Consider the following 14,477-nt stretch of genomic DNA (forward strand, 5'->3'; position numbering starts at 1 on the left):
AGATCGGGCCACTGCACTCCAGCCTGGGTGACAGAGAGAAACTCTATCTCAAAGAAAAAAAAAAAAGGTCTCTGGGCATCGTGGCTCACACCTGTGATCCTAGCACTTTTGGGAGACCAAGGCAGGTGGATCCTTGCTTGAGCCCAAGAGTTTGAGACCAGCCTGGGCAACATAGCAAGGTCTCATCTCTACAAAGAACACAAAAATTAGCTGGGCACAGTAACATGTACCTGTAGTCTTAGCTACTCTGGAGGCTGAGTTGGGAGGATCACTTGGGCCCAGGGAAGTCAAGGCCACAATGAACGGTGATTGTGCCATTGCACTCCAGCCTGGGAGACAGAGTGAGACCCTTTCTCAAAAAAATAATAAATAAAGAAAAAGAAAAAAGAAAGAACAGAGAAAACGAAAAGAAGGTCCAGTTTATTTAGCTCATTTTATTGAATTTAGATACATACATAATTTCAACCAGACTGTCTGATGTTTGTATCAACTAGACTATCCAACATTTGTAACTAATAGTATACAAGTAATGCAGGTGTCACAGCTCCTAGCAGAATTGAAAGGCACTCTGTTGGGAATAGGGAAAATTCCTAGGAAACAATGGAAATGAAGCCCTCTGGGTGGTGACTGCCATCCTCTTAACTGAAAGGTGGGGACAAAAGTTGAGTAGCCTGTTGATTAAAAACAAAGATTCTAAAACAAAACAGATCCTAAAATAGGCTCTATTTCTGCAGAGTCCCTTATTCACGGTTCAACTGGGGGTTTAGTTAATTGACAAAAGTCAAGGCCTATGTTTATAAAGCCTCTTAATTTATTTAAAATTAGACACCAAGGCTCAATACTTTTCTTGCTACTACTTAGTAAACAAATTAAGTCTTACCTTGGAATGTGGATTTTTATTCTGGGGGCATTATGGAGAACAATTTGAGATTTTTTTTTTCCAAGACAGAGTCTCTGTCACCCAGGCTGGACTGCAGCTGCAATCATAGCTAACTGTAGCCTCAACCTCCTGGGGTAAAGGGATCAACCCACCTCAGCCTCCTAAGTAGCTGAGACTACAGGCACACAGCACCACATCTGGTTAATATATATATACACACACACACACACACACACATACACACACACACATATATATATATTTGTTGTTGTTGTTGTTGTTGAGACAGGGTCTCGCTATGTTGCCCAGGCTGGTTTCAAACTCCTAGCCTCAAGCAATCCTCCTGCCTCGGCCTCCCACCCAAAGTGCTAGAATTACAGCATGAGCCATGGCACCTGGCCTAAGATGTGTACTAAGGTCACTGTGACTTCAGTGATGGCAATATGCTACTACAAATAAGCTGATAATGTTATAAAAAGAAACTGAATAGTTTTTTGGCTTGATTGTATTGAAGAGGTTTGGGATAGTGGGTAACAGATTCCTTTAGTCACAAAACTTTGCATGAAGCATGTCATGTGGATGTCATGAGGAAAGATCATTGGAGGTTAGGTAAGGATGGAAGAGAGAGAAGTACTTGCTGGGGGATGGAGGGTGCGTAAAATGGAGAATTTTGTTTCTTGGTGTGTGTGTGTTGTTTTCGTTTTTTTGAGACAGAGTCTCACTCTGTCGCCCAGGCTGTAGCGTAGTGGTGGGATCTCGACTCCCCGTACCTCTGCTTCCCAGGCTCAAGTGATCCTCCTGCCTCAACCTCCTGAGTAGCTGAGACTATAGGCATACACCACCATGCCTGGCTAATTTTTATATTTTTAGTAGAGATGGGGTTTTGTCCTGTTGGCCAGGCTGGTCTTGAACTCCTGACCTTAAGTGATCCACCTGCCTTGGCCTCCCAGAGTGCTGGGATTACAGGTGTGAGCCACTGTGCCCCGCCTATTCCCTGGTCTCTTGAGCTGAAAGGAACTTATTTATTCATTTTTTGAGACAGTCTTGCTCTGTCACCTAGGCTGGAGTGCAGTGGTGCAACCTTGGCTTGCTGCATCCTAGGTCCAAGCAATTCTTGTGCCTCAGCCTCCCAAGTAGCTGGCACTACAGGCGTGCACCACCACAACTGGCTAATTTTTGAATTTTTTTTTTTTTAGTAGAGATGGGGTTTCACTATGTTGGCCAAGCTGGTCTCGAACTTCTGACCTCAAGCAATCCACCTGCCTCAGCCTCCCAGAGTGCTGGGATTACAGGTGTGAGCCACCATGCCCAGCCTGTTCCCTGGTTTTTTGAGTTAAAAGGAATTTAATGTGAAATTTGATGGTATTATAGTCTTGTTTCATGTGCGATTAGTAACATCTCAGAAGCTGGAGAGATGGTAAACATTACAAAGTAACAGCACCATTCTTAGGGTTCTCTCCAAGCCCCTGGGTTTGAGTTGAAGTCACTAGACCCATTTCCTGATTTACTAATCAGAAACCAAACCGGATTGACTGTAGTCTGGGGAGAAGCAAGTTGACTTTCTTCCATTCTAGGGACTTCAGTTTTGAGAACTGAGAGTCCAGGAGCCCCTCTTTGGGTGATAGACAGAACAGGTGAGCTCTAGCCCTGTTCTGGGTCCCAGAGAGGGAAAGTAGGTGGGAGCTTGTTTGTGACTAGGGGCTCCATTGTATGAGAACACAACTCTTACAGCTCCTGAAGGAAACCATGTAATGATTTCTTTCCTGACTGCCTGGCAGCAGATGGCAAGGGCATGAAGCTATTTAGAGAACACTCTGAGTTTTTTCCCACCCCAACTTCTATTTAGGGCCAGGCTCAGAATCATGAGTCCCTTGAATCCTCTGGCAATTGGGTGGCAGTGGAGCCCCTCTTGGATTTACTCAATCTGCCTTCCTCCTTGGAAAAGTGATACCTTGACCCTTCTGATGACCTGGGACTGGACGGCCTTTTTGCCCACTCCTTAGGACAGTGCTGGGCTGGGCAAAATCAAGGGCAAGGTTCCTACTCACAAGATTGTCTCTTTTCTCTGTTTCTCTCACACACAAAACCTTACATAAGGGAAATGATTGGTTATCACCAGGAACTTAACCAATTGTGTTGAAGTGTTGGATTCTGGCTTGGGTGCTTGGTCCCACTTTCTGTCTGCCTGCCTTTTAGTCAGCCACTCAGCAAGCACTTCCTGAACACCTGCCTGCTGGGGGCTGGCATGGCATAAAGAAAATGTGCAGAGATCTGGCCAAGACAGAATGGAAGGCAAAAGGAGAAGGCTTCCACACATTATGGAGGAGGTTTATAGAAAGGAGAACCAGAGCTGAATCTCGGGGTACAAACTGGTTTAGCGGAGAAGGAGCAAGAGGGGATATTCCAAGCAGAGAGATCAGCAAAGACAAAGGTGTGGAGGCAGGAAAGAGCACACAGCAATTTGGGAGCTGGCAGAGCTCAGAGCCTGAAGAGGTGCCACGTGGAGAGTGTCCTAGGAGGCAAGAGTGGAGGGTAAGACCACAGAGCATGAGGCCTGAACTATCTAACACCAATTCCAACACCAACAATTTTATGACATATGGCCATGTTTTCCAAGCCAAGGTAGAAGCCAGTGATCCCCCAGGATAGTCTGCTCATGGGGCCATCAGATTAGGACAGACTATTTGAAGTTGAGACCATCTGGACAGACATGTGTCCTCAAAATGCCGAAATGACTGTTGAGCATGTGTACCAAAATGTGTGGTACTGATGATGGGGAAGATTAAACACAAGATGAAGCTGTTGAAACAGCAGGCACTGCTGCCTACGCACCAAAAGCCTGGCTGGGCCCTGGGGGTGGAGATGGAGACTCACTGTAGAAGACAGCTAGGAGTGGGGAGCCCAGACAGCACCCCTCCCCTCTCTGACACTTCTCTGACACTCTGACCTCCGCCAGTTGCAGTGGTTCATGCCTGTATTCCCAGCACTTTGGGAAGCTGAAGCAGAAGGATCGCTCAAGTCCATGAGGTCACGGCTGCGGTGAGTTACGATTGCACCACTGCACTCCAGCCTGGACGACGGAGTGAGATCAGTCTCAAAAACAAAAAGAAAGAAGAAGGCGGCGGCCAGGCACGGTGGCTCACGCCTGTAATCCCAGCACTCTGGGAAGCCGAGGAGGGTGGATCACTTGAGGTGAGGAGTTCAAGACCAGCCTGGCCAACATGGTGAGATCACGTCTCTACTAAAAATACAAAAATTAGCTGGGCTTGGTGTCATATGCCTGTGGTCCCAGTTACTTGGGAGGCTGAAGCAGGAGAATGGCTTGAACTTGGGAGGCGGAGGTTGCAGTGAGCTGAGATCATGCCATTGCTCTCCAGCCTGGGTGACAGGGCGAGACTCTGTCTCAAAAAAAAAAAAAAAAAAAAAAAAGGGAAAAGAAGAAGGCTGGGTGCCGTGGCTCACACAGGTAACCCGAGCACTTTGGGAGGCCAAAGTTGGGGGAGCACTTTAAGCCAGAAGTTCAAGACCAGCCTGGGCAACATAGCAAGACCTCATCTCTACCAAAAAAAAAATAAAAATAAAAATGCTGGGCATAGTGGTGCACACCTGTGGTCCCAGCTACTGAGGAGGCTGAGGCAGGAGGATTACTTGAGCCTGAGAGGTAGAGGCTGCAGTGAGCCATGATCATGCCACTTCACTCCAACCTGGGCAACAAAGCGAGATCTTGTCTCAAAAAAACAGAAAACAAAATAAAAAAACCTCTGACCTGGGACTATCTTTGCCTGGACAATGGAGCAGTATGGTGGTTTCATCTATTAAGCTGGAGAAGTGTAATGGATGGAGGAGGGAGAATACCCTGTTTTAACCCCCTAGGAAAATACTGAACTTGAAAAATCAAGTGGGCAGAGTAGCTCAACTGTTACGAAATAGTCCAAAGACTGCCCAGTGAAAGTGAATTGGACTTCATCTATGACTCCAGGACTCAAGAAGACCTGTGAATAGAAATGTCAGGTGTCAAAGAGACATTACAATTGAATTTAAGAAAGACCTTTTTAACACAGCTGTGGGCTGCCTTTCAAATGATGGGTTGTCGTTGGAATTCAAATGGTCTCCCCTAGAGAGGGGAACTCCATGGAACAGTGGTTGGATGAAATGAGCTCTCACACTCTCCCCAAACTCAGAGGTCCTACAAACCACATGAGGCTTTTCAGATGAGGGCCATGAAGGAGTTAAAATTGATGGGGCAAGTTAGTTCCAATCCCATGCCCTTTCTTGACTGGATGGAGGCATTCCTGGAGGGCAGAGGAGTCCCTAAGATTTACCCTTTTCTAGAGAGTCCCCTCTGATTCCTGATGCCTCTACAGGGGCATGTCCACTCCTCCTGTGACATTGGCTCACTTGAGACTTTTTTTTTTTTTTTTTTTTTGAGACAGGGTCTTACTCTGCTACCCAGGCTGGGGTACGGTGGTATGATCACAGCTCACCGCAGCCTCCTGGACTCAGGCAATCCTCCCACCTCAGCCTCCTGAGTAGCTGGGACTACAGATGCACGCCACCACACCCGGCAAACTTTTGTATCTTTTTGTAGAGATGGGGTTTCGCCAGGTTGCCCAGGCTTCACTTGTGACTCTTACCTGGATGTGGCAGAGATCAGAACCATCCATCAGACCTCCCTCCCAAGCCTCCTAGGATGCTACTTCAGTAAGGAATGGGCATGAATATTCCAGCTGGCATTTAGGGAGCAATGCTTTGATACCAAGCAACAGACACTACAACCAGGCAGGCTCCCAGAGTCCCAAAATAGCAGTTCAGAGTATCCACAGGTGAAAGTTTATTTTGCTGAGTCACTTTTCCTCTTTGGCTTCTGCAAACCCTTGGCTGTTCTTCTGAGTTTCATGTTGATCACAACATTCAATCCCTAGCAATGGAAGGTTCCTTTTTTGCAAAAGGGGTAAGGTGAGGGCACAGGAGGGATGTCCTATCCAACTACCTCTAGCCTCTCGGGTTACAAGGTTTCAGGTGTGCAGGATGACCACAGAGCTGACAAGGGGCCTGATTAACCCACAAGGCTGGGGAGCTGGGTGGTTTTCTCGCCCAGGCAGCTGACTGTCCGATATGTCGCTGGAGCTGCTTCTCTGACCATCAGCTGTTTGCAACCAGCCCCCATCTAGGGGCTGCACCTGGCCAGTCCCAACCCTGACCCCAGACCACAGTTGGGTTTAGGGAGGCCCGTGAAAACTTGTAAACAAACAGGGCTTACTGGCTCAGATTCTGGGAAGTGAGAGTTGGTAAACAAATCCCTCTGGCCTCCTTGCCTCTGGTCAGTTGGCAAGTCTGTGAGTGCTCTGCTGTACCACTGCATCCTGCCCTCCTCTAACACCTTTTGTGGCTCCTCATTTTGTCCACTTCATACCCATGTCCACTTTGAGCCTCTCAGCCACCCTGCATGGTGGGTCCAGCAGGAACTCTCATCCTTATTAGCAAATGAGGAAACTAAGGGACAGAAATACAGGTCAATAATTCTCCATTACCCCAAGGCCCACAAAATTCCATTTCTAGCGGCTTCCTCCTCCATGGTGGATTCATGGACAAATTCTCTAGACTTGAATGGCCACATGTTGCTTACTGTTCATTGAGAATGGAGGGAAGTGGCCGGGAGCAGTGGCTCACGTCTATAATCCCAGCACTTTGGGAGGCTGAGGTGGGCGGATCACCTGAGGTCAGGAGTTCAAGAATGAAGGGAAGAATAAGGGGGACCACCCACTGAGTACAAACCTCTAGACGCGAGGCAACCCACTTGAGCATTATCCCAAAGACAGAGGCCTCCATCCCTACCAGGGAGGCCTAGCCCCCTTCCAAGCCTGAGGATGGGTGCCTCCTCTTCTCTGCCAGTGCCTCAAGGCCCTGCTCCATGTTTCACCCTGCCACTGTCCCAGCCCGACCTGGCACCTCACCCCATGACCACGCCCATGACTAATCCTGTGCTCCTAACGGCACCCTCACCTGGTGACAGATGAGTCAGCCGCCACAATGGTGTTCGGATTGTGCAAAGGTGCCAAGCCGAGTGGATAAAGCTTCTTCCTTTTCTCCTCTGCCCAAGTCTTGTCTGGAGGCTCACCCAGCCCCTTCTGCCAGCCAGCCCCACCTCACCCAGCTGGCCTCAAGTTAAAGGGCCCTGGTGAGACAGGAGAATAGGGAATTAGGGTTACCAAGGGTCAAGGAATAAGCAAAAGAACAGCAGGTGCAGCCAGTTCTAGGTAAGATTAGGCAGCACACAGGCCACATCCTCACTCCTGTGATAACAAGACAGAAATTTCCACTTCAGCCTCTGATTGACCACGGGCCAAGTATCCACTTCAGCTCTGATAAATTGCCGGTCAATCTGTCATAGGGTGTAACCAACTGGAGGGCTCTAAAGGGCAACTAGAGATGTTACCGAATTCTTTTTTTGTTTTTGAGACGGAATCTTGCCCTGTCACTCAGGCTGGATTGCAGTGGCTTGATCTCCACTCACTGCAAACTCTGCCTCCTAGGTTCAGTCAATCCTCCCATCTCAGCCTCCAGAGTAGCTGGGACCACAGGCACACCACCATGCTCAACTTTTTCTTTCTTTTTTTTTTTTAAGTAGAGACTGGGTTTCACCATGTTGACCAGACTGGTCTCGAACTCCTGGCCTCAAGTGATCCACCAGCCTGAGCCTCCCAAAGTGCTGGGATTACAGGCGTGAGCTCTAATCCACCAGCCACCAAATTCTTTTAGCTTAATAAAAACCCTAAAGAATATTGCAATAGGGCTCTGGAGCGGCTTGCTCAAGCCTGCTCCCACTCTGTGGAGTGTACTTCTACTTCAGTAAATCGCCTTCATTGCCTCTTTCGTTGCTTTGTTCTTTTGTTTCTTTGTGTGTTTTGTTCAATTCTTTGTTCAATGCATGAGAACCTGGACAACTCACAGTCAAGACCTTCCATCTGGTAACACTGGAAAGCTTTCCCTTGCCCTCTGACCACGGCCCATTCCCACAGGAGATGGACTTCAGAGGTGACAGATATGCTGCAACCTCTTCTCCCATTGTACAGATACAGAAGTATCTCCCAAGTAGCTGGGTCCATCGAGTCAGTGGCGAAGAGAAGACTTCTCACCCCTGGGTCAGTCGTAATTTCCTAGAGCAGTGTACAAAAAGTCTTTTAGGGAAGGGTGTTGATTATAACTTCAAAAGAACTTTGAGTTTGAGTTTGAGTTGGGGGACTTAGGGGAGTCACAGATGGTGCTCTAGGAAAAGCAGAGGCCCAACATGAACTCTTTTTTAACAAAACTGTTTTAAAATGGTTTCTTCTGATGGCTGGGCGCGGTGGCTCACGCCTGTAATCCCAGCATTTTGGGAGGCTGAAGTGGGCGGATCACTTGAGGCCAGGAGTTTGAGACCAGCCTGGCCAATGTAGTGAAATCCCGTCTCTACTAAAAATACAAAAATTAGCTGGTTGTGAGTGCCATAATGCCAGCTAGTTGTGGGGCTGAGGCATGAGAATTGCTTGAACCCAGGAGGTGGAGGTTACAGTGAGTCAAGGTCGTGCCACTGCACTCTAGCCTGGGTGACAGAGTGAAACTATCTTAAAAAAAAAAAAAAATCCCCAAAAGTAAAATAAAATGGTTTCTTTTGCTTTACATTATGCTTGTTGCAACAAAGCAGTTGGGTGATATTGCATGTAGCAAGGTTTTTTGTTTTTTTTTTTCCTATACAGTATTTTGTTTTCTTAAACTGCAGTAAAACAAACAAAAAACCCCCAAAACGCAAAATTCACTCTCCCAGGCCAGGCACTTGTAATCCAGCATTTTGGGATTGCTTGAGCTCAGGGGTTTGAGACCAGCTTGAGCAACATGGCTAGACCCTGGCTCTACTAAACAAAATACAAAAAAAAAAAGCTGGGCGTGGTAGTGTGTGCCTGTAGTTCTAGCTATTCGGGAGGCTGAGGTGGGAGGAATGCTTGAGCCTGGGGGAGGGCAGAGGTTGCAGTAAACCAAGATCGTGTCACTGTACTCCAGCCTGGATGACAGAATGAGACCCTGTCTCAAAAATTAAAAAAATTTAAAAAAAATTCACCCTCCCAACAATTTCCAAGTGTAAAGTACAATATTGTCAACCACATGCCATTGATGGGCAGCAGAGCTCCGGAACCACCCTCCCATCCTGACTGTGTGCCTGCTAATCAATTCTCTTCCTCCTCCCCGCAGCCCCTGGCAACCACCTTTCTACTTTGTGCTCTATGATTTTGACTACTCTAAGTACCTCCTATAAGTGGAATCATACAGCATTTGTCTTTTTGTGACTGGCTTGTTTTGCTTAGCATTATTTCCTGCAGGTTCATCCATGCTGTAGCACAGAACAGGATTTCCTTCTTTTTTAAGGCTGAATAATATTCCATTGTATGTGTATACATTTTCTTTATCCATTCATCTGTCAATGGATATTTAGGTTGCTCCAATCTCTTGGATATTGTGAACAGTGCTCCCACCAATCTGAACTCTTTAGATGTTGAGCTGAGACAGCCAATAAATGGGCTTGTGAGCTCTGGGGGGCAGAGGTCCTTCAAGGACACTATGGAGCTTCTGTTCAGCGTTGGATTGGAATGTCAGGTATAAGGGAGGCTGTGGCTGAGTTAAGACAGGACCAGCTGTGTCCTGGGTCACTAGCTGCACCCCCCTTTTCCATTGTTCTCATACTGTAGCTGTGACCATGTTGGGGTTGTTGGGATAGTTTAGGATTTGCCACAGTGTATAAAATATGAAAAACCATGCCCCTGCCTCAGCCCCCTGCCTGGAACACAGTGGAAAGAGGGACCTGAGGCTTCCCACTAGGAATGCCAGGGAAAATACAGGATGCAGTATTTGGAAAATGTACTGAGAAACTACTCTCCGAAATTTGAATGTAACTACATGTCCTATATTTTTATTTGCTAAATCTGACAGCCTCCCTCCTACCCACTGAAAGTCTCTCCAGCCAGCAACCAGGGACCCTGTATCCCTACCCACGTTTCCTCAGAATGGGCTGGCGTAGACACTTCTGAGCTCAGGCCTGGCTTGGAGCACTGGGGGCCAAGAAACACTCTGCTACAGTGAGCTTGCCCTTAAGCCACCTGCTTGACTGAACCCCCATCCTTTCTTCCCTCCCTCTGACTCTTGACAGGGGGTCCACCTGAACCCCAAAAGGCTGCCTTGAAGTCCATATTTTATTATCTCTTAAAAAAATTTTTCTTCAGGCAGGTATGGTGGCTCATGCCTGTAATCCCAGCACTTTGAGAGACTGAGGGCTCAGGTGGGAGGATCACTTGAGCCCAGGAATTCAAGGCTACAGTGAGCTGTGATTGCACCACTGCGCTGTAGCCTAGGCAGTGGAGTGAGACCCTATCTCAAAGAGTGAGACCCTGTCTCTCTTTTTTTTCTGTTTTTTCAGTAGAGATGAGGTCTCACTATGTTGCTCAGGCTGGTCCTGAATTCATGGGCTCAAGCGATCTTCCTGATTCAGCTTCCCAAAGCACTGGTATTAAAGACATGAGCCGCCACTCCTGGCCAATCTCCTTTTTATCTTTTTTTTTTTTTTTTTTGAGACGGAGTCTTGCTCTGTCGCTCAGGCTGGAATGTAATGGTGCTATCTCAGCTCACTGCAACCTCTGCTTCCTGGGTTCAAGCGATTCTCCTGCCTCAGCCTCCTGAGTAGCTGAGATTACAGGTGCATGCCACCATGCCTGGCTGATTTGTGTATTTTTAGTGGAGATGGCGTGTCACCACGTTGGCCAGGCTGGTCTCAAACTCTTGACCTTGTGATTCGCTTGCCTCGGCTTCCCAAAGTGCTGAGATCACAGGCGTGAACCACTGCACCTGACCCTCCTCTTTTTTATTCATTATTTTAATTTAATTTTTTTTTCTTTTCTTATCTTTTTGAGACAGGGTAGTTGTAAGGCCACTTGGAGCTACCTGCATTTCCAGCATGGGCCAGAGGTGCCTCTGTGAGTCCTGAAGCTTTCATCTCCAAGAAAAGGTGCCTTTGCTGCCTCCTCTGGACGCTCTGAACACGGTCAGAGGCTGCAAGGAGGACTGAGGCCAGCTCTAGAAGGACCAAGTGCTGTCTCTCTCCACTCTGCTGTGAACTTCCTTCTTTTCTTTGGCAGGGCCTGGGTCTCCTTGGCCACCCACCCAACCTGGGACTGGGCACCCAGCGGACCTCAGCCAATGCTTTATTCTCCCAAGAGGCGCCTCGTCCCTTAACAACCTCCCTGTCACTGAAGCCTAATAGAGAAGACTCTTCTCTGCCCTGGCTGGCAAGGGGGCATGGAGCAGGAGGTGCTGGGGTGCAGGAGCCTCAACAGGGACAGAGGAGGGGGAGGCTGGAGCTCTGCAACCAATGTGGGGTTGGCCCTGGCCCTGTGGGCCTTGCGACCTGCGGTGAGAGGTGCCAGTGCTAGGGCCTAGCGGGCAGCAGGGGGCGCCCCAGACCCTACCTTGCAGGAGTTTGGAGCGACTAAGGGAATTCAGAGAGGGCAATGGAGACCTTCCTCACCCCACAGATTAATACTCTCTCACTAGCAGCACAATCTCAGTGTGTCATTGCACACTGATTTGTGATTATCTACTTGAAGTCTGTCTCCCACTCTGGCCTGGTCTCTGTAAGGGGCATGTTGTCCCCACAGTGTCCTCAGGGCCCTGCAGCAGATGCTCAGTGAGTGCTGAATCAGTATCGCAATATTTGCATGAATGAAAGTGGTCCCCTAGCCTGGGCATGGTGGCTCACGCCTGTAATCCAGCACTTTGGGAGGCCGAGGCAGACGGATCATGAAGTCAGGAGATCGAGACCAGCCTGGCCAGCATGGTGAAACCCCGTTTCTACTAAAAATACAAAAAATGAGCCAGGCATGGTGGTGAGCACCTGTAGTCCCAGCTACTTGGGAGGCTGAGGCAGGAGAATCACTTGACCCCGGGAGGCGGAGGTTGTAGTAAGGAGAGATTGTGCTACTGCACTCCAGCCTGGCCAACAGAGTGAGACTCTGTCACAAAAACAAAAACAAACAAACAAAAATGGTGGTCCCCAAGACCACCCCCCAGCCTCCCATCAGATCCCTGTGCTGATGAGCTGTGAGTCTTGGTGGCAAGAGAACTGGCCCACCACGAGGGAGATGCGACCAGGTCAGTGCCATCCTCCTCCAGTCCTGTGCTCAGGGGCTCTCAGCAGGCAGGGACAGCCAACCTCAAGGGGGAAGCCTAGGAGTGCCAATCAAATGTGAGACTCCTGCCCTCAAGCAGCCACGTAGGCTGGTGCAGAGTCCCAGAGGGACCAGGGCTGGGAATGCAGGGCCAGGCCTGCTCCTCACCTCCTGCCTTCCCTTGGGGAAGTGGGCCAGGTGTTCCTCATGGCTATCTGTCTCTCACTCCATAGGAGCCTGGATGACTCCTGGGCAGCTCAAGGGAAGGCTGAGGGTCTCTAGGGCTCTGCTGCCCAATAGGGTAGCTACTAGCCACATGTGGCTTTGAGCACTTGAAATGTGGCTAGTCTGAATTAAGATGTGCTGTAAGCGTAAAATACACCCTGGATTGTGAAAAGAACGCAAAATCTCTCATTAATAGTTATTTTACATTGATTACATGTTTAAAGACATTTGGGGCCGGGCGCGGTGGCTCAAGCCTGTAATCCCAGCACTTTGGGAGGCCGAGACGGGCAGATCACGAGGTCAGGAGATCGAGACCATCCTGGCTAACACGGTGAAACCCCGTCTCTACTAAAAAATACAAAAAACTAGCCGGGCGAGGTGGCGGGCGCCTGTACTCCCAGCTACTCGGGAGGCTGAGGCAGGAGAATGGCGTAAACCCGGGAGGTGGAGCTTGTAGTGAGCCAAGATCCGGACACTGCACTCCAGCCTGGGCAACAAAGCGAGACTCCGTCTCAAAAAAAAAAAAAAAAAAAAAAAAAAAAGACATTTGGATGTAATGGGTTAAATAAAATAATTATTCAAATTCATTTTATCTGTTTTTGTTTGTTTGTTCATTTTTTGAAACAGGGTCTTACTCTGTTGCCCAGGCTGTAGTGTAGTGGCGCTATCACGGCCCACTGCAGCCTTGACCTCCCAAACTCAAACAATCCTCACACCTCAGCCACCCGAGTACCTAGGACTAAAAGTGTGCATCACCATGCCCAGCCAATTAAAAACAAATTTTTTGTAGAGATGGGGTCTTGCCATGTTGCCCAGGCTGGTCTCGAACTCCTGGGCTCAAGCAATCCTCCTGCCTTGGGCTCCCAAAGTGCTGGGATTACAGGCATTAGCCACTATACCTGGGCCTGTTTTTCACTTTTTAAAAATGTGGCTACTAGAATTACAAATGTGACTTGCACTATATTTCTAAAGAACAGTGTTGCCAGGCCAGGCGTGGTGGCTCACTCTTGTAATCCCAGCACTTTGGGAGGCCGAGGTGGGCGGATCATGAGGTCAGGAGTTTGAGACCAGCCTGGTCAATACAGTGAAACCCCGTCTGTACTAAAATTACAAAAATTAGCTGGGTGTGGTGGTGGGTGCCTGTAGTCCCAGCTACTCGGGAGGCTGAGAAAGGAGAATCGCTTGAACCCAGGAGGCGGAGGTTGCAGTGAGCTGAGATTGTGCCACTGCACTCCAGCCTGGGCAACAGAGCTAGACTCTGTCTCAAAAAAAAAAAAAAAAAAGAACAGCATTACCTCAGACCAACATGTACCCTGAATCCCCCTGCCCTACATTAATCAGCTGGGTTAGGTTCACAGGTGCGATTTTATTTATTTTGTTTGTTTTTGTTTTTTTTTGAAGACAAAGTCTTGCGCTATCTCCTAGGCTGGAGTGCAGTGGCACGATCTTGGCTCGCTGCAAACTCTGCCTCCCGGGTTCAAGCGATTCTCCTGCCTCAACCTCTCTATAGTCCCTGTAGCTGGGATTACAGGCATGCATCTCCACACCCGGCTAATTTTTTGTCTTTTTAGTAGAGATGAGGTTTCACCAGTTTGGCCAGGATAGTCTCAAACTCGTGACCTCAAATGATCCACCCACCTTGGCCTCCCAAAGTGCTGGGATTACAGGCATGAGCCACCTCGCCCAGCCGACACAGGTGTGGTTTTAGAGTGACGGGCAAGCCTGAGTCATTCTTCTGGATCACTGTGGTCCTGCTTTGGGCTGGCTACAGGAGGAGAAAGAGGCTGTGGTGCCAAGTCCAGGGCAGCTGGGCCACAGGGCTGACAGTCCCTTCCCATGGCCAGGTGGGCTGGTCACCCAGATACCCCCTCAGTCCCAGGGCTGATTTCCTACCAGCATCCCGTGCTGATTCCACAGTTGAGGACGCTGAGCCCTTCCCATTCACAGCTGAGCTGCTGGAGCTGGAGCTGAGAACATCCACAGCCTGTTTGTCCAGGTTCCTGGGATCCCTACCAAGGAGACCTCCCTCCATGGGCATTTGGGGCACACACACACTCCACCCCAAATTTACTTCCAATACCTTGTGCATTGTAGACTCAGAACATTGGATCTGGAGGCACCCTTAGGAACCTACTATCTACTGCTCTGGAGAGGAAATGGGTTCATTCTCTGTGGCAAACAAC

This window comes from Mandrillus leucophaeus, unplaced genomic scaffold (assembly GCF_000951045.1).
Source record: "Mandrillus leucophaeus isolate KB7577 unplaced genomic scaffold, Mleu.le_1.0 Scaffold88, whole genome shotgun sequence".
In the NCBI taxonomy this organism is placed as follows: domain Eukaryota; kingdom Metazoa; phylum Chordata; class Mammalia; order Primates; family Cercopithecidae; genus Mandrillus; species Mandrillus leucophaeus.